The sequence below is a fragment of the Notolepis coatsorum genome (assembly GCF_963971535.1).
Source record: "Notolepis coatsorum genome assembly, chromosome: 2".
NCBI classification, from domain to species: domain Eukaryota; kingdom Metazoa; phylum Chordata; class Actinopteri; order Aulopiformes; family Paralepididae; genus Notolepis; species Notolepis coatsorum.
In genome coordinates this window covers 36,099,447-36,124,877 of record NC_140166.1, presented here as the reverse complement: position 1 = coordinate 36,124,877, position 25,431 = coordinate 36,099,447, and the positions used below count along the sequence as shown (strand labels likewise).

At 45.0% G+C, this 25,431-nt stretch overlaps 1 long non-coding RNA gene across 1 annotated transcript in view; it reads right to left on the bottom strand.

The window, feature by feature from the left end:
* Positions 1-673: 673 nt before the first annotated feature.
* LOC311223891 overlaps positions 674-25,431 on the bottom strand; it is a 31,914-nt gene continuing 7,156 nt past the window's right edge. The window contains exons 2-3 of the long non-coding RNA XR_014619412.1: positions 2,306-2,442; positions 674-812 (exon numbers count right to left, since the gene is read on the bottom strand). This is a non-coding gene — a long non-coding RNA (uncharacterized lncRNA). The remainder of the gene's footprint in view (positions 813-2,305; positions 2,443-25,431) is intronic.

The following is a 25,431-nucleotide window of genomic DNA, read 5'->3' as shown; positions in this document are numbered from 1 at the left end:
TATCAATGAGAATACTTTTTTTTATATTTAAAGGTTAAATAATTATTTAAAAAAATTAAAGATAGGTATTATGTTTTATAAAGTATGTACATTTATATATATAAAAAAAAAAACTTCAATAAACGGATTTATAAAATTATTTTAAATAAAATTGTTATGGAAAAATGATTGAATAATTGTTTGTATTTGATGTGTTCCATATTCTTTTAGTCAGGATTTAGCATAGTTGTTGCATATATCCAGCATTACTCTTTTCATTGAAGCATCATGGGACATACATTTTTTTTTACCATATTTTGTTCCTAATGTTTTAATGGGACATGTAGACATTTAGTAGTAATGGGGAATTGGAAATGGCTGGAAAATGAAATGGCTGCAATGACTGATGGGCCATTTCTTTTGGTGATATAATGCAAATCTTATAGAATTTAATTTTTTGCATTTTGTGAGGTTTAAAATAAAGTTAGATTTATTGGAATATGGAGATTTTCTTCAGATTCATCACAGTATTATGTCACCTTGAAAATTATGGTAATGGGATCATGGGAAAACATGCATAGAAAGAATGGGGATATATTTTGAAAGATAGGTCTTGCCTAGTCTTTGCATGATTGATTTCAAGCATCTGTATGAACGCTGAAGATGGATTTACCCTTTAGAGCCTTACCTCCTCCTTCATTCACAGTTCCTTTAAGTCCTGGTGTTTTAATGCAGTCCACCAAGTAGACGGACAGCTTCTTTAGTCGCAGCTGAGAGAGGTGACTGCAAGACGCCATCTCCTCCTCTGTACTGGATATCAATGGGGCTGTGGCCTAAAAATACCAGATAAAAAACAGTAACAAGAGTCAAGAGTCTTGCTAAGTACAATGTTCACTCTCCCCAGAGTAATTGTAGATTGACAGGTTTGGGTGAGTGTTTTTTTTTATGTTGGACATGTCTTCTCACTGGTAGTTGATGAGTGTCCCCTTAAAGGGATAGTTCAGAGTTTTGGACATCAAGTGGTATGAAATACTATAGTAGTATAGTTGATGCAGTGCCCTCAGTTTACACACGATTCTCGTGGTCGGAGTTCTGACCTGGCAGAAGTTTTAATCACCCACAGCAGAAAACAGCGTGCCTCATTTTCTATGCTTCAAGACCCAGCATTTAGTGACTACGTCACACTGAGACTAGTTCCAACACATCATCTCACTCTGAAGCATTTAGTGACTACCTCACACTGAGACTAGTTCCAACACATCATGTCACTCTGAAGCATTTAGTGACTACTGTACGTCACACTGAGACTAGTTCCAACACATCATGTCACTCTGAAGAATATGAAATGTTTTCCTGCTGTGGATGATTAAAAATTGTGCCTGCAGATTAAGGTGTGGAATAACTTTTTTGGTCTTGTGACCTCGTTTGCTGCCTGTCTGAAGCTTCCCGGTTCACTCAGAACCAGGCCAGAACTCCGACCATGGTACTCTGTGAGTTAAGCTAATGGCATTGCATCAACTATACTACTAGCAAGTATTTCATACCACTTACTGTCCAAAAATCCAAACTATCCCTTTAACTCACAAGCCAGACAAGTGGTTGGCCATACCAAGTTTCCCCACATGCTGGGGTACCAGATGGGCCAAACAGGGTATTATGCTGCTTGGAGTTTAATCAAATCACATGCTCTCTTGGTGTCAGATTTTAACATTGGGGAAGTCCCCCCCAATCCTGTTACCCTGTTTTAGCCTGGCATGGCCCGATACATCCCTGGAACAATCGTTCACTAGGTCAAACTTTGAATTTGTTCATAACATATTCACTTATGCTCAACCAATGTATTGAAGAGTATACACTTTGTTTGGATTTTAATAAGAGGGGGGGGGGGGTGCACAGATAACTGATTTTCCAGCTAACCACTTGAAATCAACCAGATATTCATAACGGTTCATTTGGAAATTATTTTGATACCGATATCCAAAAAGATGTCATATCACATTGTAACTGGTATTGGAAAACTCAATACCATAATAATGTCAACTAGCAAAGAGTCTACCCAAAAAGAGAAAGATATGTGATGTATTTTGTTCTTCCACTAGTCAACCCTAAGAAAGATCTGGTGACATGATATTTTGTTCGTCCACTAGTCAAATCTAAGAAAGATCTGGTGACATGATATTTTGTTCATCCACTAGTCAAACCTAAGAAGATATGTGATGCATTTTGTTCATCCACTAGTCAAACCTAAGGAAGATCTGGTGATATGAGATTTTGTTCATATAGCCCAACCCTAACTGTATGTCAACTGAACGAAGCATAATACCACCTCAGAGAGCAGGTGTTGGCTAGGACCGGCTATGTGGTCATCTTTCTTGTCTGCAGCGGGTGAAACAGCTCTGACATGTTTGTTGGGGCCGTCACCGAGGTCATTCTTTCCCTGGGACATCTTCAGTGGACACAGCTCTGTAAAGTCCATACAGACAAAATCATAATTTAAATCAGATGAAAAATGTCAGTTAGGTTAGGCTGTATGGTTATAGCAATAGGGAGGTGTAGTCTGACGTCACTTTGGACCGCCCGCAAGGTCCACCCGTTTAGGAATTTATCATTGGGAAAATGGATTATCGGCTATTGTAACAATTCTGCCTCATGAACATTGGCAAGCTTTCCATTTTTGCACAAAAAGAGTTCCCTTCTATCACTAACATTATTGTTTAAGCATTTTTGGTTGAAATAAAATGTTATGTAATTATTTTACGATTAATTGCTAATCTTTTCATCTCTCTCTCTCTACTGGTTCAATTAATGTAGAAAAGTAGAAAAACGTTGCACTATAAAAACAAACTGGATAGTTGATGATAATAAACATTTTAACTTCATGAAGTATTCTAAAATCATTTAAGCCATTCTCCTTTTCTGTGTGTGTGTGTGTGTGTGTGTGTGTGTGTGTGTGTGTGTGTGTGTGTGTGTGTGTGCGCCTGGCCATAAGAGCATTCGAAGCAGGTGCGCCACCACTATTGAACTTGGGGGAGCAAACGTTTCTGCTTTTGCACCCCCACTTTTTGATCATATGAAAAATATGATATATCCCCCCCCCCCCAATATATAAATCTAACCATAACTACGTAATTTCAATCAAATTAATAATACGCAATGACACATAATAGCACGTTTTTAAGTTTCCAAAGATTGCGAGCAGGGCCGGATTAACGACGGCCGCGGCCCGTGGGCCTCTAGTGACGAGGGGCCTCCAAATGATTTTTTTCTTTTTTTTCCCCTTTTTTTTAGATCGATGTCATGACTGTGCACTGCAGACTCAGGGAGGAGGCAGAGAAGGAGAGAAAGAGACACAAGAGTTACAGGTAATGGAAATATATCTTTTTTCTCTTTCTTATTAAAAACTTGGCCTATTTGAAAGGAGATTGATTTAATAAAAATAAATTAGCGAAAAATCAATATACAGTATATATATATATTAACACTTTGATTGCCCAAGGTTAAATTCATGATATACCATCCCTTGCCAGCTCTATTTAACATGGAGAAGTTCCCCTTCTTTGCAGGGCTATAACTTTTTTAATTCTATTGCTAGATTGCCATTATTAGGGCCCATTCAATGTCCTATATGTATTGTTCATGGTGTAGCAACGTTAAACTTTTTCATTCACATATTCATACTAAAATATGGTCTAAAGTATAAGTATGTTTTCATCTCTTTCTGCAGCTTTCTCCAGAACGTGATGTATAGCCCCAAATGCATTATATTGATGATCAAATACAGTTTGGTAGGAATCTGTGCGAGATCAAAAATTTCAACTGGACGTACTTCTAGAATTTACTACACGTCATCTGATGTTGACCGGATGGGCGAGGGGGCGTTTATAATTCCGTGGGCAACGTTATACCATTCATCTAATGTGGGTCATATGTTCATCATAGCAGTTTATATCGAACACGGTAATACTACACGCTAAAACTCACCCCAGTCTCCTCGGGCCGTTGGGCGATCAGCGTGGAGTAGACAGTAGGGGTGTAACGGTACACAAAATCCACGGTTCGGTACGTACCTCGGTTTTGAAGTCACGGTTCGGTATTTTTTTCGGTACAGTGGGGGGGGGGGGGGGGGGGGCGATACCAGTGCATACATTAACATTTTTTTAAATTAAATTATATAAATTATACTTTTTTTTCATACAGCTACTGTTTTATATATATACTGTTTTTTTTAGTAATAACTAGAAAGTAATGGTATTTATTCAACAACAGGTGATTGATTATGATACTAATACAAATCTATACACTGAGTATGGGGCTGCAGCACTGCAGATATACCCTACTCCAACGATCCACACGGACATTACACGGTGTTGCACTCGTTACCAAGTGGCTCTGCAGATATACCCTACTCAGTCTACTCTACAAGGCTCCGTTGGAGAGGATCTGTTGTGATTTTTGCACAATAAATATTCAACATTCTCTTTTGAGACTCCGCCTCAGACTCTTATCATTTGGCACTAAAAGCTAAACATTGTCACCGATATGGCTGTCCGCAACATGTCATTAATTGTGTACGCGAGGTGGTTCAGTGACGATGCTAACGTGAGCTAGGTTAGCTAGCATGGAGCTACCGGCAGATGGAAAGACTAACTTTACTGGTGAAAATGTGATTTACGTTGGAATACTCCTTTGCCAACTTGCTGTACTTTGCTTGCAGGTCTGCAGCCATTATTGCTGGATTATGAATAGTCCCAACTTTAGCCAAGGTAACGTTAAGCTAAAACTAGCTCTTCAGCTAATGCTAACACCAGCAAGCAAACCCATCAGAGCTCCCCGTCACACTGCTCTGTTGGGAGGATGGCATTTAAGAAAGTATCTGCTGTTAAAATGACAAACAGCATTGACACTTTAATTCACGGTCGGTTGTTTTATAATGCTCACAGCAGACCGCAGTGTTGTTGATAAATTACGTGGGGCCGGGGGGATTTAAGTTCCGCAAAAAAAGGTTCCGCACCGTTGCAATCGTACGGTGCACAGCCCGTACTGTACCGGAGGACCACATTGACGCGGTACAGTTTGTATCCGCGTACCGTTACACCCCTAGTAGACAGTTTTCGATTATGGGATGTTGAAATGCCCGATCTATTTCCAGGTTGTATAATAGTATATACGTCCAAATCATGTTGTTTTTTAGAGTTATTTCCACCGATCGATGTTCACTGTGTGAAGACAGAGTCTCTCTAACATTAGCGAGTGCCCGGACCCCATATGGAGTGAGTCATGCCGGTTCAAAGGTTGATATCCGGTTTCGATCTGCCGATCGGCCACCATTATATTGATGATGAAATACAGTTTGATGGCAATCAGCGCGATATAAAAAATTCCAACTAGACGTACTTCTAGAAGTTACTACACGTCATCTGATGTTGACCGGATGGGCGAGGGGGCGTTTATAATTCCGTGGGCAGCGTTATACCAATCATCTAATGTGGGTCAAATGTTGATAATAGCAGTTAGTATCGAACACGGTAACGTTACACGCTGAAACTCACCCCAGTCTCTGCGCGCCGTTGGGCGATCATCGTCGAGTAGAAATCTTATCATTATGGGATATATTTTTACCCGGTCCATCTCCAGCTTGTATAATGGTATATACGTCCAAATCATGTTGTTTATCGAGTTATTGCCAATCGATCACCGTGTAGCGTGACGAGCCAGAGTCCCATGAACTATAGCAAGCGCCCGGAAGTACTACGGTCGTCATGACAACCTCTATTCAACATCCTGTTTGGCGATTGCGCCGATCGGCCACCAGATGGCGCTCCTGAACCGCCAGAGAGCTCAGTGGGTCCTGCTGGTGGATCTCAGGCCAGCGGAGGGGACATATTAATCCGATCGCAGATTTTTGAAATATTGATATAAGGACGCTGTACAGCGTCCCCCGGCAACTTGAGCATGGCCAGCAATGACGTGAAAAGACGTTTCATGGCAGTCAAAGTGTTAACTAATTATTAACTAATTAATCTCACAATTTTCTGTAATTAATCTAGATTAATCTAGATTAAAAATAGCATTTTTCGATTTAAGACCGAAGCTTGTAACAGATATTTACTTATGTTAGTTAGTTTAGTTTCTTTAATATTTGTCATACAGAAGTACAGAATACTTTTATACAAAATGCTTCTTACTGTTACGCTCCAGAGACTGTGCAAGACAAGATAAGTATGAAATAAAATAACATAGTAAAATTAGAAGTAAAAAATTAGGTCACAGTGTTCAGTTTAGACATATGTACAATGTTCGATGCAGAATAGACGTAGTTACCATACAATATACAATACTGTGCAGTGTACTAATATACAATACTATATAGTGCAAGGCAGAAATGGGACGAGGTGCAATTTAGGTACAATTCACAGTAGGTGTACGAGTTGTAGTGCAAATCCTTCATCAATAAATATAAAGTGTAAAGTGTGTTTGTGTGATCTAAAGTGTGGAGAGTGGGTGCTGCAGTGTGTTGTTTGTTTGAGTGAGTGTGTGCGTGTGGGTGTGTGTGCTGTGTGCATTGATGGTTGTTGCATAGTGTTTATTGTTCGTTTAGCAGCCTGATGGCCTGGGGATAGAAGCTTCTTCTGAGTCTTTCTGTGCTCGCCTTAAGACTCCGGTATCGCTTGCCTGACCGCAGCAGTTCAAAGAGGCAGTTGTTCGGGTATGTTATGAGTAAAATCATGGAATTAATGTCAAATCAACACAAAGAAAGTATATTTAGATTCAAATACTATTTTAATAGCTTTCTTTGAATACAGTTTCTCTCCCAAAAAAAGAACAAGCAAATATACTGCTGAAAGTTCAGAACATTGAAGATTTTTCACTCCATAGATTAATCTAGATTAATTTATTTTAATGCTTTAAATAATTTAAATTAATCTCCAAAGTTAAAGCATTAACTTTGACAGCCCTAATATATATATATATATTAGTGCCGTCAGGCGATTAAAAAAATGTATCTAATTAATTACAGGATTTGTAATTAATTAATCGCATTTTAATCGCATAACCATTTTATGCCTGAAATTCTATATTTGTTCTGAAGGTCCAGATTAACACAAAGTCCGCGTTTATGGCTGACCTTCGAAGCTTTTTTTGGCAATCGAAGCTTCGGGGCCGAGCTTCGATTTTAATTCGAAGCTTCGATATATATATTAAAAAAAAAAATGTATCTTATGTTGTGGGACTTGTACAGCACTTGGTAAACTTTGTTGTTTTTAAATGTGCTCTATAAATAAAGTGGATTGTTCACACACACACACAAATCGAAGTAAAAAATTAAAATAAAAAATGAAAAGCGAAAAGCGAGAGACTAAACCTGTTGTTGTTAGCTTACATGCTAACGTGAATGGGATCGACCATAGCATTGCGGCTAGGCTAGCTACCATAGCAGTACAGCAGCTAGTTGAATGGATAAACGTTATTTAACATTGCAGAATGGGTACAATACAATACGGCTCAATACAAACAGTTGTTAAGGGGGGGTGCAGAGTCATCAACACAATGTACCACCAAGAGCGGAGAGTTTATGTCTCTCAAAAAGCGAGAGACTAAACCTAAAGCTCTTGTTGTTAGCTTACATGCTAACGTGAATGGGATCGGCCATAGCATTGTAAATGTTCAAAGCTTGTGCCATCGAACGAAGCTTCGAAGTATTTAAGACAGCCCTAATTATTTTGTATACCTTATATATTGTTTATATATATATTCTCCCGTTGTCTATTACCTAACAGTATTTATCATTCGCTTCTTTGTATATGTTCCATTCTTAACGCTGTAGGCGCGCGCGCATACACCTGTAGACAGCGTGAGCGCATGCGCAGGGTTTTAGAACATGTCCGGGCATAGTGTGAGAGAGAGAAACGTTTGGTGCAGCAGTAAACCAGACGGCAAGCAACGTATCTTGATAGACAGCTGTACAGCTAATTAGATACCACCATAATATTGTCGAGCCACTATTGGCAAAGTAGAGTGACTTGTTCGAGCGAAGTGAAGTAACGTTGAGAGACTTCTAGCTGAACCCAGCGGCGTTCTGGATTCGGCTACCTATTGCGGGCTACATGCGGGTTAGCCTTAGCATACAAGGGCTAACTAGCTAGCAACCATGCCAACGGGCGTTTGGAATATTAGCTATTAATCCTGCCATCGGGCGCTTGGAATACAGGAACCAGGTCCGTACGAGACCCTCCTCACCAGCGACGACAGGATTATCCCACGTTTGTCTGCAGCTCTCTGGAGTAGGAGCTCCAGAGAATATCGTCTCCATCCGCCATCTTGCTTTCCCCGTGCTGTTCACTCCTTCTCACTCCATTCAGAGCATCAACGGTCGAGTACTAGTAGTTCAGGACTATCATTACCTGACATTGTTGCATTGACATTCTACTAGTAACAGGAGATCTGCGATATATATAACATGTATGTTTGACGTTACTATTAAAGTGATTATTGAACTTGGTATCACTGTCCCCTCTCAGTTAATGGAGTGTCCGCCATTTTGTGTACCTTTAATGTCTGGCTAATTAATATTCTAGTAGTGGTCTAATCTAACATTTAAATACAGTCAGGGTTGTGTAGCCCCTTAGCTACAATTGGTCCTTCGAGCCGGAGGGTATTAGTGATAATATTAGTGATAATATGGCCAGGGCGGACACTCTCCAACCAGATCTCGCCCATTAGCGCGCCCTAGGCGCCAGCGTCAGCCCCCTCCCTACTTGGAGGGCTACGCTGTAGATTTACCTCATAGCTTATCCAAGAGGATGCTAAGCAGGGATAACCTTGGTAGCTCAAGCATGCCCAACCTTACAGAGGAGTCAACCCTAGATGTAGAGACCCAAGCTAGTTTAAGTGAAACTAACTTAGCTTACAGGGGGGGGACAAGCGAGGCATGACTTGACTATACCCACAGAGCACCGCGCCCCCGAGATGGACCTCGGAGCGCATGAAAGAAGAGAGCATCGCGCCCCCGAGATGGACCTCGGAGCGCATGAAAGGAAAGAGTACCGCGCCCCCGAGATGGACCTCGGAGCGCGGGAGAAGACAGAGTACCGTGCCTCCGAGATGGACCTCGGAGCGCGTGAGAAGACCAGGTCACCGCCAAGCCCAGTCAGCTCCGAATCACCATCATCAGCGTCATCCCCAAGCGGAGCCGATAGGAGGCTAGCGCAAGTCCTGATCGCCACGATAACTGCCTCGGCCGAAAGGGACCGCCTCCAGGCGCAACGAGAGAGTGAGCGCGAACATCTCAGACTGGAAGAGAGGCGCCTCCAGGCTGAAGAAAACATGGAGCGAGACCGCCTACAAGCCCAAATGATGGCGCAAGCACTCCAGAATGTAACTCCCCATTCTTCCACCCAGAGCTCCCGGAGATCATCACGCCAAGGGTCGAGGGCACCCTCACCGACCCGACGAAGCTACACGGGAACCCGCCTAAGGGAAGAACCTGCCTACGTTGCAGAGCAGCTAGCCGAGCGACTACAAAGCCTGACTGAGGACGAGGGAGGACAGAAAGCCCACCCGCACTACTCCATCTCAGACCAGGAGGCTCAGCGCAGCCCCGGGCTCAGTCACGACACGCTGCGTCATGAACCCCCAACACGCCCCAGGGGAGAGTTCGAGCACCAGACAGCACTGAAGACTAGCGTCTGGCAACCCAGCCCCTGGTTCCCGCCCAGCACGAACCAACGACCCAACGCACAGGGAGACTCGCCGAGGATGCCTCTCCCCCCACGTGTCAGTGTCACAGACCCCTATGGCACCCTACATTGGGACCCCCATATTCCCAGACTTCACAAGAGAAGACCGAGCGCAGTATACCGAGCTGCGTATGTGCCTAAAGACAATCATGTCAGGAGTACAGGACGAGCCATACAAGTACGCCATTCTCCTTAAGCATCTCAAGGTAACTAGAGCGCACAACATTGCGCTGGCCTACTCCAATTCACAAACTCCCTATTCTGACGCCCTAGCTGCCCTCGACGGACGTTACGGACGTACGTGGGATTATGTCATTCAGGAGATACGTGAGATCGAACGCCTCCCCCCAGCTAAAGACAACCGAGCCCTGGATGACTTATCCGTCAAGGTACAGTCTAGGCTTGGGCGGTATGACGGTATTAAGGTATACCAGGGTATTTCGAAATACCTACGGTATTGATTTTCAATACCGTCCGTCACCGTCAAAATCACAGATGCGCTTCAGTTTCTATAACAGTGAAACGGAGTTTTGAGTGTAGTGCACACACTGAGTGTAGTGCACACACGCGCCAGCAGAGGGCGAGACCGCTCTAGTGGAGCGAGTGGGTCACAGCGGTGTTCACGTTTTACGGTAATGTTACGACAGTGCTGTGAAAATACCGTAAAGCGTTGTGACGAGAGCAGTGTTGTGGGGCAATCCGTCTCTTATTATAATTATGTGAACTAAAGAGTACAAGGTTTACACAACAGCCCCCACCCGCCTTTTTATTGTATTTGTACCGTCCTGTACTATCCGCTGTCAGCTGTTTATCTCTCTCTGTGAGCTACTGAGCTTGAATAACTAGCGTTAGCTCACGTTAAGTAGCGTTAGCTCTGCGGCTAATCTTAGATTACCCTGAACTAAATCAATGACTAGGTTATAAAGCATTCGAGTAGTTTTCACTGCACATAGAAGTAGCCAAACAACGGGAGCATTTCGGGAGCATATCACCAAAACCCAGGCAATTTCTAGCCCTTAAGGAATCAAATAGTCTGCCATGGCTATAGGCTAGATGCTAACGCTAAAACGGTGCAGGCTTCTACAGGTGCGGGACGGGACTACCATTCTGAGAGCTGACGATGATTTGTTTACTTGGTAACACGTAAACCCCCCCCCCCCCCCCCGCTGATGAAAATGAAAGTCATACCGTCAAATACCGTGCACCGGGATATTATAACATAAAGGTTTGCCGGTTTGAAAATAAGGATACCGCCCAAGCCTAGTACAGTCCCTAGTAGGGATGCTCGGGTCCCAACGAGAGAAGGGGGTGTACGAGCTGTACGCCAACTCCAACGTGGAGCGCATATTAGAGAAGCTCCCCCCATTCCGCCAAGAACGTTTTCGGCTGCAACGAAACTACCGTGACCCGAATGCCCCAGAACAGTCACTGCTGGATCTTGCTGACTTCCTAGCCAGGGAGGTTAGCAGCCTAAGGATTGACACCTTCGCATGGGGTGGCTCGAACTGTAAAGAGGGACCGAGGAGGTTTAAAGACCGAAACAGGCCCATCACAGTGATGCACCAGGCCGAGTCGGTGTCACGGCAGAAGAGTCACAACCCCCCCGCCAAGGGGAAATGGAAGATCGCATGTCAATACTGCGACAGCGAACACTGATGGTTACAGTGCGACGCATTCAAGAAACTGACCACCGCCGAAGTAAGTCAGTGGATTAAAGCGAACCGCCGCTGCTTCCGCTGCGCGCGCGGCCACATGGCAGCAGAATGCCGCCTTAAGAAGAAGTGTGGCAAGTGTGACGGCGCTCACCTCGAAGCACTGCACGAGAGCAACAAGCGAAATCCAGCTCCACAAAGCAACTCGAGAGCAGAAGTACTCTACATCGACCCCGCGAAGAGTGGGAGCTCCAGAGTGCTCCTCAAAGTGGTACGAGTACTCCTCAGTCACGGGGACAAGGTACTCGACACCTACGCCGTCCTCGACGACGGGTCGGAGAAGACACTCCTCCTCGCCTCCGCCGCGACTCAATTGGACCTGCGGGGCCCAGAGGAGACCATGACCCTCCGTACCATTCGTCGAGACTTAAAGACAATCAAAGGTGAAAACGTCTCGTTCACCATTGCAGCGATCGGCCAGCCCGAGAAGCGGTACGCCATCAGCAAGGCTTTCACGAGCTACGACATAGGTTTGTCACGCTACGATTACCCCATCCCACAGCTGAGGGAAAAGTACCACCACCTACGCCAACTGCCCATACCGCCTATCAGCGGCGCTACACCAACCCTACTCATTGGCTCCGACCACGCGGACCTCATTGTCCCTACTGATGTGGTCCACATCGGACCCAGAGGATGCCCAGCCGCGGTTAAGACCCGTCTGGGGTGGACGCTCCAGGGCCCCCTCTCCGGGCCTTACAGCCGACCAACGTCCACACGCTGCCTTTACACCAAGGCGAGCGACACAGACCACACTCTCCTACAGCACGTTGAGAGGCTATGGACACTAGATGCGCTGCCATTCAAGTACGAACGCAAGATGGTTCGGTCCAAGGAGGACAAGTATGCCATCGCTCTACTAGAGCAGAAGACTACGAGGGTCGAGGTCGACGGAGTGCTAAGATACGCGACCCCACTCTTGAGGCGAGAAGGGATGCCCACTCTGCACGTGCCTAAGGGAGCGACGCACCACTACCTACAGAGCACTGAGCGGCGCCTCGCCAAGAACCCCCCACAAGCGGCGATCTATCGCGCCGAGATCGAGAAGCTGGTAACGGCCGGCCACACAAAGAAAATCGATGACCACGAGGCAGAAGGGACGACAGAGTCCTGGTACGTGCCCCACCACAAGGTCACCCACAACGGAAAGAACCGCATTGTGTTCAATTGCAGTCATCAGATTGGACAGCAGAATCTGAATAACCTACTCCTGCCCGGTCCTACACTTGGACCCTCCCTCCTCGGCGTCCTGATACGCTTTCGTCAGGACAAAGTGGCCATCAGCGGCGACATCAAGGGGATGTTCCTACAAGTTCGACTGATGGGAGGAAGACAAGCCTTTACTGAGGTTTCTGTGGAGGGAGAGGCTCGACGACGAACAACCCTCGATATACCAATGGGAGGTACTCCCCTTCGGCACCACCTGCAGTCCGTGCTGCGCCACGTTCGCGTTACAGAAGCACGAGGCCGAAGACCCCGGAGCTGACGATGATGTCCGACACAGCGTTGAACGAAGTTTCTACGTGGACAACTGTCTACAGAGCGTATCCACGCCAGAAGAAGCAGAGAGCATCCTAATGAAGCTACGGGCTTCGTTAGCCAAAGGTGGATTCGACCTCCGACAGTGGGCCAGTAGCGACCCTCAAGTTCTCCGGCATCTCCCTCCAGAGACTAAGGCCGCTAGCAGCGAGACCTGGATGGCGCACACCCCAGGCGAAGCGCAAGAGATGACTCTGGGCATCGTCTGGCGCTTCAAGACGGACTCGCTTCACTACCGGCACACACCTCTGAGGACGAACCAGGAGACGTCCACGACTAGACTGACCACTCGGCGGAGTGTGTACCGAACACTCGCCAGCCAGTACGACCCTATGGGGTGCATTCTCCCCTACACCACCCGGGCGAAGATGCTGGTGAGAGAATTGTGGGCCAAGGAGCAGGGCTGGGATGACCCCATACCCGAGCACCTAGCCGCCACATGGAGAGAGTGGGAGGATGAACTTGTCTTACTTCGCGAGGTTGCCATCCCGCGGAGTTACTTCCCCCCTACAGTGCGACTGGAGACGTGTCAGATAGACCTGCACGTCTTCAGCGACGCCTCTGAAGTGGCGTACGGATCAGTGGCCTACCTGAGAGCTCGAGAAGAGGGAGGAGAAGTCCACGTAGCCTTCGTCCTGGCCCGCTCGAGGATCGCTCCCCGCAAGCAGCAGTCGATCCCGCGACTAGAGCTCTGCGCAGCTCTGGTAGGCGCGCAACTCGCCAAAATGGTGCAAAGTGAACTCACCATACCGGTGCGTGAGATCATCCTATGGTCAGACTCCATGACGTGATCACCTGGATTCAGTCCGCCTCCTGCCGGTACAAAGTGTTCGTAGGAGTCCGAGTATCGGAAATCCAAGACCTGGTAGGAGCGGAATGTTGGAGATATGTTGACACCAAGCAGAACCCAGCGGATGTCATCACACGGGGGATGTCCCTAGCCGACCTCACCCGTCCTAACTCATACAGTGATGGCCCAGAGTTCCCCAGACTCCCGGAGGAGAAGTGGCCTATCTCAACACCGCGGGATGCGAACCAAGATGAGTCAGAAATAAAAAAGTCCATGTTCTGCGGGCTGAGTCAAGCCCCGGCTCCAACGGGCCCGGACCTAGACGACTGTCAAACTCTGGAGAGTGCCCAGAAAAGGACATTCCTATGGCACCACCCGGAGCTCCCCCCACCACAGACCTCAGTGCATCTGCCTACCAGGAAGCGGAACTTCTTGTGCTGCAGAGGGCGCAGAGAGACTCTTTCCCAGAGGAAATGGAGTGTTTGATAAGGGCAAAGCCAGTCCCCTCAGACAGTCGACTCCTCACCTTAGCCCCAGAAATCGACGCCCAGGGCCTCATCAGGGTGGGTGGTCGGTTGAGACGGGCCCCGGACTTGGCCGAGGATGTTAAGCATCCCATCGTCCTAAGCAGCCGACACAAAGTAACCGACCTGATCATTCAGAAATACGACGAGGTGGTGTGCCACGCGGGGACCGAGCGAGTCTTTGCGGAGATCCGACGGCGCTTCTGGATACTCCAAGGGAGAGAAGCTGTACGCCGATTCCAACGAACTTGCCCGACCTGTCGCAAGTGGAGGGCACAGCCTATTATCCCGAAGATGGCAGACCTGCCTCCCTGCCGCCTCCGAGTCGGCGAGCGGGCCTTCCACTCCACGGGCGTGGACTGCTTCGGCCCATTCAATGTCAAGAGAGGAAGAGGAACAGAGAAGAGGTGGGGCATCGTGTATGAATGCATGACCACCAGAGCTGTCCACATTGAGCTCCTCCAGTCGATGAGTACAGACTCGTTCCTCATGTCATTCCGGAGGTTCCAAGCGAGGAGAGGGACCCCCTCAGTGCTATTGTCAGACCGAGGGACACATTTCCGAGGAGGAGACACGGAACTGAGAGCGAGTGTCCTGAACATGGGTGAAGAACTCAAGACCCGCCTTGCTCCGGCGCAGGTCACCTTCCAGTTCAATCCACCGAATGCTCCCCATTTCGGGGGAACGTGGGAGAGAGAGGTCCGATCAATAAAGACCGCTATGTACACTGTACTTGGAGCCCAGACAGTGGGCGATGAAGTCCTGGCTACGGTCCTCACCGAGATTGAGGGAGTTCTGAACTCCAAGCCCCTCGGCTACGTTTCAAGCGACGTAGCTGACGTCGATCCCATCACCCCAAACTACCTCTTGATGGGGCGGCTGGACCCAGCCCTTCCTCAGACTGTGTACAGACAGGACGAGATGAGCGGACGGAGAATGTGGAGACACAGCCAAGTACTGGCCGACCAGTTTTGGGCCCGCTTCCTCCTACACTACTTACCCTCCCTTCAAGCCCGCCAGAAATGGGTGAAAGACAGGGACAACCTGACCGTGGGGACCGTCGTGATGATCATAGACCAGTCACTACCCCGAGCTACGTGGCCAGCCGGCCGTGTGAGCCGAGTAATCAATGGTTCGGATGGGAAGGTCAGAGCGGCAGAGGTCATCGTCCAAGGGCGGACTTATACCAGACCAGTAGCTAAGTTGATAGAGCTTCCTGCGTTCCCTGACCCCCCTGACGACGACGATAACCCATCGACTTTATAGATTACTTCCAACTCCCCATAGCCCATTATGGAGAAATTTACTTGACCCTTGATATTAATCTGTGCCCCAAATTTTATTTGCTAATTAGGTTCCGACTAATTAGGGGGCGGCTGTTCTGAAGGTCCAGATTAACACATAAAGTCCGCGTTTATTATTTTGTATACCTTATATATTGTTTATATATATAAGATATATATTCTCCCGTCGTCTATTACCTAACAGTATTTATCATTCGCTTCTTTGTATATGTTCCATTCTTAACGCCGTAGGCGCGCGCGTATGCACCTGTAGACAGCGTGAGCGCATGCGCAGGGTTTTAGAACATGTCCAGGCATAGTGTGAGAGAGAGAAAGGTTTGGTGCAGCAGTAAACCAGACGGCAAGCAACGTATCTTGATAGACAGCTGTACAGCTAATTAGATACCACCATAATATTGTCGAGCCACTATTGGCAAAGTAGAGTGACTTGTTCGAGCGAAGTGAAGTAACGTTGAGAGACTTCTAGCTGAACCCAGCGGTGTTCTGGATTCGGCTACCTATTGCGGGCTACATGCGGGTTAGCCTTAGCATACAAGGGCTAACTAGCTAGCAACCATGCCAACGGGCGTTTGGAATATTAGCTATTAATCCTGCCATCGGGCGCTTGGAATACAGGAATCAGGTCCGTACGAGACCCTCCTCACCAGTGACGACAGGATTATCCCACGTTTGTCTGCAGCTCTCTGGAGTAGGAGCTCCAGAGAATATCGTCTCCATCTGCCATCTTGCTTTCCCCGTGCTGTTCACTCCTTCTTTACTCCATTAAGAGCATCAACGGTCGAGTACTAGTAGTTCAGGACTATCATTACCTCTGACATTGTTGCATTGACATTCTACTAGTAACAGGAGATCTGCGATATATATAACATGTATGTTTGACGTTACTATTAAAGTGATTATTGAACTTGGTATCACTGTCCCCTCTCAGTTAATGGAGTGTCCGCCATTTTGTGTACCTTTAATGTCTGGCTAATTAATATTCTAGTAGTGGTCTAATCTAACATTTAAATAGTCAGGGTTGTGTAGCCCCTTAGCTACAATATTCTATAATCATATTTCAAATTGCATGTGTCCGGATGGCAGAATTCAGTACTGTATCTACAAAACCTTCTGTTTAATCATCTTCCATCTATTAATTTGCTTAGATTTTTCAGGTCTGGTCAATTTGAGCATAGTGTTATTCACAGCAGGCTTGGGCGGTATAATTTTTTTGATACGTCATACTATGATGACCTAATACCCCGGTATACGGTATATGACGGTATGACTTTCATTTTCATCAGCGGGGGGGGGGGGGGGGGGGGGGCGGGGGGGTTATTATCACCACAGGGCTGTACGCTAAGCTTTTTCACTAGGGGCACACTTGCCCCTAAATGAGAAATTTAGGGGCAAAAAATATGTTTTAGGGGCACATTTTTAAATAACAATTTTACCATTATTTATATCGATTGTTTTTGATTTAAAAAAAAAAGAAAAAAAATTATTTTATATAATTTTTTTTTAATAAAATATATATATTATATAATCATACTTGTAGTTGTATTATCTGCGAGACATCGCCACCACGCAACAAGTCTAAATGCTCGCTATATGCAACCAGCTCCACTGTCTGTGTGTACCGAGTAGCCTCCAGCTACGGCCAGGATTCTCCGGAGCTGCAGCTGGGCCCTATACTGTAGCCTCCAGCTACGGCCAGGATTCTCCGGCGCTGCAGCTGGTCCCTATTGACTATATTCAGCGTGCCCTCAGCTCGAATACGCATCGACTCAGTGTTATAAGACATTGATATCAGGACGGAGCTATCTGAACTATTTAGTTTAATGGGACGTTTCGTTTTGAACAGTAAGCTAACGCAAGCTATCATGCACTACTATACTTACTGGAGCATTTGTTGATAGCTATCAGTAGCTAGCCGGCTGGCAGGCTCACCGAGGTCCCAGTGTTTACAACAGCCACGGGTGCGAGAGGGTTGGAGGAGGAGCAGACGCCGCAGCTCTCTCCGTGTGTCTGAGTTCAGTTCAGTTCGGCTCACTATAGGAGGTGGAACGCGTCGAAAATATGAAGCAATACTAACTTTACTTTTCTTCATAGCTAAATCAGACAGTCAGCCAGTCTATCAGAGTGAGTGCTCAGTCGATTGTTCCCGCTGATCATACCTGCTGAGTGCTCACTGCTCAGCTCGCGTGAGTGACGTCATCGTAGGGGTGGACGGTATAAACGGTATACGGTATAAACGGTATGAATTTGCTCTACGGTATGGATTTTGCCTATACCGTGTAACCGGTAGTGCAGCTCTAAAATAGCAATGACGTCATGTAACCACAGCGCGACTATTTCACTCGCATTTGCCCCTAAAAATAGATAGAATTAGTCATAGATAATAGATATGTGCGAACTGGAAAAAGTTATTTAGGAGGCTTCGCGCAGTGGGCGTGCCAGCCCCTCCCGCACGCATGTAAACACGGGTCTACTAGTAGTAGTGGGACGGGACGTCTCCCTGAGCTAACGTTAGCTTAGCTACCGTTACAAAATGACCCAGTCAACTATTCACTTTTAGTTTAATACATGATGAGGCATTGTCTAACCGAACGGTATCTAGTCGGCCAGCTACCGATAGCTCCTGACATCAACAAACGCTCCATCAAGTCTAGTAGAGAGTAGACGTGTATGATAGCTCCGTTAGCCGTTAGCTCACGTTAACACAAGTTAGTTCACCGTTCAAAACGAAATGTCCCATTGAACTAAATAATTCACTGAGGCGTTGTATTAACGTTATATATCCGGCTAGCAGTAGCTACAGATAGCTCCTGATATCAATGTCTTATAACACTGATTCGATGCGTATTCGAGCTGAGGGCTTGTGAATGTGATTTAACGTTATACCAATACTAGGGCCCAGCTGCAGCGCCGGTGAATCCTGGCCGTAGCTCGAGGCTACTCGAGTATAGGTCCAGCTGCAGCTCCGGAGAATCCTGGCCGTAGCTAGAGGCTACTAATGTACACACAGACAGTGGAGCTTGTTGCGTGGTGGCGATGTCTCGCAGATAATACAAGTACAAGTCTAATTATTAGTGCTGTCAGGCGATTAAAAAAATTAATCTAATTAATTACAGGATTTGTAATTAATTAATCTAATTAATCGCATTTTAATCGCATAACCATTTTATGCCTGATATTTTTCAATATTATTCATATTTCAAATTGCATGTGTCCGGATGGCAGAATTCAGTACTGTATCTACAAAACCTTCTGTTTAATCATCTTCCATCTATTAATTTGCTTAGATTTTTCAGGTCTGGTCAATTTGAGCATGGTGTTATTCACAGTCAAAGATACAAACAAATGTATTGATATTCTCATTTGGTTCATTACAATTTACTCAAAAAATTTTTTTCATTCAATCAATCACCGCGCAGATTGATTGATTGAATGAAAATGTTATTAACAGATTGCAGAATGGGTACAATACAGTACGGCACACAATTGTTAAGGGGATGCAGACCAGAGAAAGACTTTCGTCTTGTTTACATCAGGGTCCCCCATTTTTTATTCATAATGAATTGTAAGTAAGGGTGCAACTTGCACCGTGCAATCCATTCTTTGTGGATCTAGCCCACAGTATTTCTGACACTGGGAATACATTCCCTGAGATTCATAGATGTCCCTAGAATCAGATACCAAGAACATGCAAATGGACCATATTAAAAAAGAAAAAAGTCTGTAAATGTGTATTCTACATTATTATGGAATTAATGAGATACAAAAAAAATATTATAAAAAAAAAAAAAAAAAAACTTTTTTTTGTAATTAATTTTGAGTTAATTTTCATAACGCGATAATTTGCTGTGTAATTAATTAATCTAATTAACGCGATAAACTGACAGCCCTACTAATTATATAATATATATATTTTATATTAAAAAAAAAAAAAAAAAATTATATAAAATAAAAAAAAAAATTTAATCAAAAACGATGATACCGTGATATATACCGTTACCGTCTATGCTTCAAATTATACCGTGATATAAATTTTAGACCATACCGTCCACCCCTACGTCATCGCGTCATCACACGCCTTGGATAATTTAGGAGTGAAATGCGAATCCAAGGCTTGAAAGCACTACTCGCAAGCCCGCCCCCAGATAATATTTACCAATGGCAACGGCCAATTAAAGGGGCAATTCGCGACGATATCATCGCAGTGTACAGCCCTGTGCTTATATTGAAACACGTTGAGATTAGGGCCGTTCTTTCAACCTGAAAGTGCACTTTCTTCAACCTCGAGGTAAACAAATAACAGAAGGTAGCCACTGCCGCCTGCCGGCACCATCCAGGTATCGACGTGAGCTAACGGTAGCTAGTTAGCCCGGCCGGCAGCCCGGCACCATCGTATCAACGTGAGCCAGTTGCATTAGGATTAAAAAATGTCAACACTCACTCACCCCGTTTTATATTACATTCCCAAAGAAGTGCCTCCGTCTCTCGTAGTCTCGTTGTGCTGGATGAAGTCACTGGCGACTCGTGGAGGCGAGGGTTTTGCTTAAATCCGAACAGACTCCAGTCCTTTAATTGTCCAAATGCGACAGTGTGTGCAAGTTTAGCTCTTGTTTGACAAAACGTTAGCCATCTGTGGTCAGGGAGCTCATCGTGGGCTGGAGTGACGGTGGTTAACTTCGATGCTTCATCGTTCAATGGTAACGTATTATTATTATTGCTTAAGCTTTAGCAGTCTGCTCAGAGATAGAGGAAATGCATACAGGTTAGTGTGACGCACCTCTGTGTTCTCCTCACGTGACTCACAATAGCCAATCAATCATTAGGAAACTGCCCTCTGCTGGCCGTGCTGTGTGTGTGCAGTAGGGGTGGACGGTATGGTCTAAAATTTATATCACGGTATAATTTGAAGCATAGACGGTAACGGTATATATCACGGTATCAGTGTTTCCGTTAGAATAATTTTTTTTGCCTGATAGGCAGGCTATATAAAGAATGACATCCTCAAGGCATGTAGATTTATAATATTTTAACTTAAAACTAGGCTACTTTTGCGTATAAAGTCATTATATTCCAAATAAAATAAGTCCCGAGTCGAGACTCCGTGCTGCTCCCATTGCAAACAGCAGGGCTGGATGCTGGATTTTGCTAGAAGCATATGTAGCTGCAGAGCCAGGGGCTCTTTCAGGTCAATTCAGGGCAATTCAGCCGTTGGGTGGGGGGGGGGGGGGGGGCGCTGTTGAGCGGCCTGTGACCAGACCTGAAAGAGCCCCTGGCTCTGCGGCTCTGCAGCTGCATGCTATTTCGCAAATCCACTGCTGCAGCCTTCCTCCCGCTGCAGCCGTCGTTATCATAACACTACACACATATCATAATGTTTACAGCAAACTGTAGTTGATCACCAGGTATGTTTTATTAACGTAGAATAATAACTGCGCGAAGCCTCCTAAATAACTTTTTCCAGTTTGCACATATCTATTATCTATGACTAATTCTATCTATTTTTAGGGGCAAATGCGATTGAAATAGTCGCGCTGTGGTTACATGACGACGACGTCATTGCTATTTTAGAGCTGCTCTACCGGTTACACGGTATAGTCAAAATCCATACCGTAGAGCAAATTCATACCGTTTATACCGTATACCGTTTATACCGTCCACCCAGGGAGCGAAATTAACTTTTTCACTCACCGGCCAGTGGCTGGTAGATGAGAAAAATCTATCCGCCAAGCATATTTCTTACCAGCCAATTTTTTAAATTTTTCTTTTTTTTTATAAAATATATATATTATATAATCATAGTTGTAGTTGTATTAGTCAAAATGCTCGCTATCTGAAAACAGCTCCACTGTCTGTGTATACTCGAGTAGCCTCCAGCTCCAGCAAGGATTCTCCGGCGCTGCAGCTGGACCCTATACTGTAGCCTCCAGCTCCAGCAAGGATTCTCCAGCGCTGCAGCTGGACCCTACTGGAGCTAACGTGTACTAGGTAGCTACCTATCCAACGGAGGTATTATGCACTACTAGACTTGCTGGAGCATTTGTTGATATCGGGAGCTATCAGTACCTAGCCGGCTAGATAACGGACAATGCCTCAGTATTAAACTAAAAGTGAATAGTTGACTGGGTCATTTTGTAACGGTAGCTAACGTTAGACTCTAGCCTCTCTGTTTACATGGGGTTGGGAGGGGCTGGAGGAGGGAGGAGCAGCGCGTTGCATGTCTGTGTGCTTGACAGCGAGTGAGAACTCCGCTAAGAATTGGATCATGTTATTCGATCGGTTTTCACATGACTGTTTCGTTGCCCGCCACATGGCGGACAGACCTCTCAGTCCCACCCGCCAAACGTAAAATCTGCCCGCCAATGGCGCTTGGCGGGCTTTAATTTCGCTCCCTGCGTCCACCCCTAGTGTGCAGTCCCCGTCAAAACTCTGTTTCAGTGTAAATATAAACTGAAACAACTGTGATTTTGACGGTATTGATTTTCAATACCGTCGGTAACTCTAAATACCCCGGTATACCGTAATACCGTCATACCGCCCAAGCCTAATTCACAGTCAAAAAAAATAATGTAATTGATATTCTCATTTGGTTCATTACAATTTACTCAAGCCTAGTAACAGACACAGTATTTCTGACACTGGGAATACATTCCCTGAGATCCATAGATGTCCCTAGAATCAGATACCAAGAACATGCAAATGGACCATGTAAAAAAAAAGTCTGTAAATGTGTATTCTACGTTCTTACGGATGAACGAGATAAAAATTATTTTTATAAAAAAATAAAATAAAATAATTGTTTTGTTTGTAATTAATTTTGAGTTAATTTTCATAACGCGATAATTTGCTGTATAATTAATTAATCTAATTAACGCGATAAACTGACAGCCCTAATATATATATTAGGCGCACATTTAGTGCTTGAATGCCCACCATCCACTTCAATGTTAGCATTAATATCGCCTAATCTTTTTTTTAATATTTTTTTTATTATTGCAAAACAAAAATTATTAAAAGTCAGTACTCAACACACAATGCATAATGAAACTTTCAGTAAAGGTGGTTAAAATATATGCAAGTACAGAAACAAGATAAAACAAAAATAGTCTATAATAACATTTTAACCGTATACAGTGTATATCCAGCGAAATTACAATTATATAAATGTTAGTATATAATATACCCCTAATACCTATTTTCTAAAACCCTACACACATATGCTCCAGCTCGAACCCCCCCCTCCCGGACCCCCTCTTGGATAGTACCTCCATTATCCCTCACTCCTAACCAGACACTACCATTATAAGCTAGCTTTTATTCTCTCCACCACTTCTAACCACATTGACATTTTGGATTCATTGAGACCCAGAATTCTTGCTGTAGATATTTCTTGATATATCACATCGAGATATGTAAGAAACCACACTTTTCGGCACATTTTTTCCGGTTGAAACCAACGTGATGCGATCAGTTTTTTAGCTACTGTGATACCCGATAAAACCAATCTCTTTAGTTGTGGATTCACTGCAAACTCAAAAACATCATTCAATAGTAATACCGAGGGGTGTACAGGTATATTCCAAGATACGAGTATTGATAATTGTTGAGACACATCTTTCCATAATGCCTTAACTGGTGGGCAGTCCCAATACATGTGCATAAATGTTCCTTCGTCCCCATTTGTACATTGGGAGCATTTGGAGTCTTGTTTAAGCCCCATTTTGCACAGCCTTATAGGACTCGGAGTCAAGTATGTCCTGTGAATATAGTTCAGATTGATTTGTTGATGATCCGGGTTCCTTGATGTAAGTCGGACATTTGCCCAGGCTCCTTGCCAATCAAAGTCATTTTCCAGGTCTGGTATATCCCTCCTCCAGACAGTGTCTAGTTGAAGGGTTTCATACGAGGACGTTAGTAATTGATAATAAAAACCTGATACAAAACCTCCCAATGTTTCTCTTTCATAGAAAAATTTGTGGTATCTGTGGTGTTCAATTGGTATGAGTAATGGAACACCGTGAGACCTCAGACAAAGTCGTAACTGTATGTAAAAAAGCCATGTGGACTCGGTGAGGTTAAACTTTGTGCATATTTCGACATAACTACAGAGGCCCTGGTTATTAAAAATATCCCCTAATGAGTGTATGCCTTGCTCTTCCCATATAGGGAATCTTATAGGGCGTTTTCCCATTAAGAGTGCATTGTTATTGAATATGGGAGTGTGATTATGCCATTCTTGAGGGTTAGGATATTTCTTTTGTGTTTCCCGCCATGTTCTGATTGCATGGGTAATTATTGGGAAATATCGCCTAATCTATGTTTTAAATTATGGCTATGTGTCTAATCTGCCCGTCGCTTATCAATGACTCATTTCCAGTCAACATTGTCGAAGCGGATTGTTTTTTTTTATCGGTTCATTTCCGTTTTATAGCATTTTGAAAAGCCCTCGTTTTCAAGGGGAAAAGATATTCCATGATAATCGCCCTGTACTGTAATATTCTAGAACGTTGTCATTTTTCGGCCTATTTATGAATCGTTTTCAAATAAACGCTAGATTATCGATAGTATATGTGTACGTGTGCACGCTGGTGCCGCGAGCTGAAAATCGATTCTCTCAGTTCCTGATCGCTCTTACAGTCAAACAGCCATATCACATATAGAGGAAAAGCTTATATCTCCGTGAAAACAGGTCTGATTATCCTAAGACTGGTAAAATAGATTCCTTACCTGAGATCAGATGGTATCCAAATGGATTATTCCAAAATCCTGATCGCCATTCCAAAAATCTATCCTTTTATTGATCCAATGCGTATACTGTAAAACACATATTACACGCTGTGCTGAGGGTCCAGAATTAATCTGATCGGCGTGAGAAGTAAAATGTGGATTCCGGAGTTTTTTTTTCTCATCCATTTTCATTGAGTCCAATCCAAAAGGGTGCATTACCATCTGGGAGACGATAGGGGGCGCTTTTTTCACATCTGAGTGCCTGGCGGGGCAGGTTTACCAACGGTAGACTCGGTTGATGAAATATGAATTCAGATCGCTAATCGCTCAGGGGGCGGGCTGATAACCCGAGATTGACCTTACTCCTAGAACCCACCTCACCCCTGCCCACTTTGACAACCTAGTAGTGTTGTCAAAAATATCGAAGTATCGATACATATCGATACTGAATATTTAAAACGGCTTCAATACTCATTTCCCGAAGTACCGATACTTTCTGCAGTATCGGTACCAGCTGGCTTGCTCCCGCAAGTTGTTGACAGACAGACGCGCTGCCAGAGCCTTGCGCTTCCGCCTCCTCCTCGCTCAGAGCAACAGACACAAGCTGCTGCTGCAGCCTCCGCCCTCCTCCCCCTCACAGCGCAGCCCTGTCTTCAGTTTGTAAACAACGCTATTATTAGCTAACGTTAGCTGTCGTTCCTCCGTTAGCTTAATGCTAGCTAGCTGGCTACCTATTACTTCATGGAAACGGAGTAACGTCAAGCCGAGCCCACTACACTAGTACACGCATGAACTCGACACAACTACCCCGTTTCCAACGTTGGGTCTAGCGGAGCCGGAGCCCATCCTACACCAGTACACACATGAACTCGACACAACTACCCCATTTCCAACGTTAGGTCGAGCGGAGCCGGAGCCCATCCTACACCAGTACACACATGAACTCGACACAACGTTACCCCGCCTCCATGAAGTGTCCAATTAGCAGCAATGTTGTTGAAAATGTAACGTTAATAAATGCTCCGAGCATAGCATAACTCACACACTCTCTCTCTCTCTCTCTCTCTCTCTCTATAACTCAGTAGACCTAAAATCTCCAGCAGCCACTCACTCACTCTCTCTTTC